Raw genomic sequence first — 3,582 nt, forward strand, 5'->3', positions numbered from 1 at the left:
GGAGTTGTGTGAGAGATTCTAAGTTATCACCCTAATACAGGATACAAGATGATATTGGGCTACTTGAATGCCAGAGGTATTCATATCCAAAGTAAGTCAACAGATGAGCCTATGGCTGCTTATATTAACACCAATTGCAGTTGTATATATAATTCAATTGATAACAAATAGCAGTTTACCACTTATATGCAATGTAAAGGGATCACAAAGAGAATTAAATGTCATACCGTTGAAAGTAAATTAAATGTTTTAATATATTGCAGTTGCATAGCAATATTATAATCTTATTTTAACTGTCATTAGTACACCATGGACTCATTGACGTGAGTGTTTTAGGTGTATAGTTAATGTTTGAAATTTTCTATTTCATTATGTTCATCACCTCCAAATCAAACATGTTTTAATTATGAATTACTTAATTTTTCAAGGAAGAAGAGTGCAAGAAGCAATGTACCGAGTTGACCAGCAAGGAATTTTGATGCACACTTTCCAGCTTTGCACTGTTCGGCGTAGAAGATACTCTGTTCCAGCTCCAAACAGCTTGTGGCACATAGATGGAATCCATAAACTTGTACGGTCAGAATTACTTGTTTGATAAAAGAAAAGCAACGTTTAAGATATTTCCTGAACAAATAGAAATAACTAGACCAGTAAAATAAATAGACCAGATAAATGCTTGAGTGTTTGATTAGTATCTGGCAGATACTAATTAATATTTAGGATGATTTAACTTGTTTGATTAGTATCTCCCAGATACTAATCAAACAAGTTAAATTGATTAGTATCTCCCAGATACTAATCAAACAAGTTAAATTGTCCTAAATCAAGCATAAAAAAATGTTCCCTCTTATTCAGTGAGCATCTATTTTGAAAATTTAAATCATTCTGTTTCTTACGGGTCACACCTATTACAAAGCCTATAAACCTATTAAGAAAAATACATTTGTTTCATGTTTGTAAATGTTCTGTAGCTGCTTTATTATATTCACATAATGAAAAGTATGTAGGTTAATTGTGAACATTAAAGGAAAAATTGATTCATAGAAATTGTTTGGTGGTCCCATATTAATGTAATGTTTAAAAATGAGGAATTAAGTTGACACTGCAAATACATGTACTCTTTAAAAGCAGCTTATCAATTTTTATAGTGAATAAGGGAGACCAACAAAGACAATGACATTAAAGTTTTTTAACTTGTCTTTGCCTAAGTGAGAAATGTACTCTTAATGGAACTACTGTGTTTTAATGTAAACATTTACTCTGCTGAATAAGAGCACTGCGGTTATGATTTTCCTTCTCTGTGAATTCCAGGCCTGCATTCAACAAACAAAAGGAAGTTTCTGCTATCAGTGCTAATCAAAAATGTTTTTGTTGTCTATATAGATGCCAAATTGTTGTTCACGGGGGCATTGACGGCTTTAGCCGCTTCATTGCTTACCTGACTGTTGCTACAAACAATCGTGCTACAACAGTTCTTGACAGCTTTCTTGAAGCTATGAATACATATGGAGTGCCATCTCGTGTTCGTTCAGACAAAGGAGGGGAGAATGTACTAGTGGCACACTTCATGGTCTCAACCAGAGGCCAAAACAGAAATTATCACATAACAGGAAGAAGCGCACATAACCAAAGGTATTTAAATTAAAGTCTTGATGTATTCTCCATTCTCCATGTTTTCATACTGACTACTTCCATGGAAGTTGCTACATTTCTCAAAATAGTATGACAAGTAACCGTCGTGAAATCCCGGGGTCAGTAGAAAGGTCTGCATCTCACAATTATGAACTCAATGTCCACAGAGCAATGACTGGAGAACAGGGTGGCGTTGTTACACTAGCTGTTGTTAATGTAAATACAAACACCACTTCCCCTGGATTTACCAGTATGGATTTACAGCTCTAAAAGTTGTTAGCCCCTTCAGGCTGATGTCATGATCAGGGACAGATGAGTTTAGCCATGTCTCACAGAAAATGAGAATGCAGCAGTTTCTGGTTTCCCTTTTAGTGGTTAAATCCAGCTACACTTAGTCCAACTTGATTCAAGGGATCATTTGGAAAGGGTTAGCTTTTAGCTTAGCTGCAAGTCCACCACGACACCCTCGCTTTTGTTTTCTCTCACGTCTTCTCCGGTGTCTCCATGTCTCCATGGGCCTGGGCTGTTGAAAGATTCTGCTGCTATGTAGTTAGCTTGATTCAACTGATCTATAACTGACGTAGCAGTCCAAGGCTTTGTAAAGTTGTCCATGTCTTCTTATTTATGAAGTCCAGATGACTGAATTAGCTCAATATTAATTAACATAGTCTGACGGTCATAGACTGTTCTTACAGTGTTTCTCTGAGCTATTGTAGAAGAAGATATTTAATTAAGTAATAAATTTGTTGTATTACCGGGAGCTGAAGCAGCCGCAGCCATATAGAATGCCGCCATGGCAACAAACTTAACTTTAAACCATCAATTTCTTCACATTTATAATGACTAAAACACAGTTACATAAAATGTAAATGTAGATTCCTTAGTATGTCTGATGTCCCTTTAAGGCACACAAATTAACAAATTATGTTAAGAGTTAATGTTATCAATACATTAGCAAAAATAAAAAATAAATAAAAAATCATCATTCAGTTTTGAAAGGCACACTCAGAATGTATTTTTAAAAAAATTGCTTACCACTTTCTATGAATATGCGGAGGACACTCGTGATCAGACAGTGATCTTCCAAAGAGACTATGTCCTCATCTATGTCTTCATCATTATGCCAGTTGATGTTATCAGTTATCATCTGCCCCAAAAAATGAAATGCAAAAACATTTTTTTTAAATGTAAGTCAGTGAAGAAATGAAAAAGAACCGTTTAAAGGTAGGACTAAAGATGTGTAATGACTTGTGTTTAGTGTCCGAATGTGCAAAAAGACATTAAATACAAGAGTAAACATTTTCATGCACTGGTATGTACTGTGCTGTAATCTTAAAAAAAAAAAAGGCTCCAAAATGGAATAAAAATGAGTGTGCCTCATTTCTCCAGTCTAGTAGAACAATTTCATACTGATTCCAAGTTATTCTGTCACAAGACTTGAAAGCTATTGAAGGAAAAACATTTTTAAAATATAAAAATATCTTAAATATATAAAAAGGAGTCAAACCAAATAAGAATGAGTGTGTCTCATCTATACAGACTAGCAGAATAATTTCACACTGATTTGGAGTCAATAGCTCACATGACTTGGAAGCCTTTGAAGAAAATTACTAAATTCTGACAAAACAAATTTGCTAAAAAAATATATATAAAGGGTTAAAAGGGAATAGGGATGAGCGTGCATCATCTATACAGAACAATTTCACACTGATTTTGTGAAAATCGGTGTGAAATTGATTTCACGCTGGTCCAAGTCGTGTTCATTGGGAACCACGACTTGGACATCTAATCATCAAATAGGATGACATATTTCATATGTCTCATAAGGTATATGAGTCATGGTTTCTTACATTTTGACAAAATTATGAAATCAACAGTTGCAATTATGTTATTCACCAATATGAATTTGCTTAGTTATGGAAGTAAATATGTGCCATCAGAATTTGAATA

The 3,582-nt window shown here is 34.3% G+C and overlaps 1 long non-coding RNA gene across 1 annotated transcript; it reads left to right on the top strand.

Annotated features, from left to right (window-relative positions):
- On the top strand, positions 1-1,837 carry LOC106943621 (uncharacterized). The gene is made up of 3 exons (XR_001423963.1): positions 1-91; positions 429-576; positions 1,384-1,837. It is a non-coding gene; the product is annotated as an uncharacterized LOC106943621 (long non-coding RNA).
- The last annotated feature ends 1,745 nt before the right edge of the window (positions 1,838-3,582 follow it).

The sequence above is a fragment of the Poecilia latipinna genome, unplaced genomic scaffold (assembly GCF_001443285.1).
Source record: "Poecilia latipinna isolate Pla-1442-1.1 unplaced genomic scaffold, P_latipinna-1.0 Scaffold5572, whole genome shotgun sequence".
Lineage (NCBI taxonomy): Eukaryota > Metazoa > Chordata > Actinopteri > Cyprinodontiformes > Poeciliidae > Poecilia > Poecilia latipinna.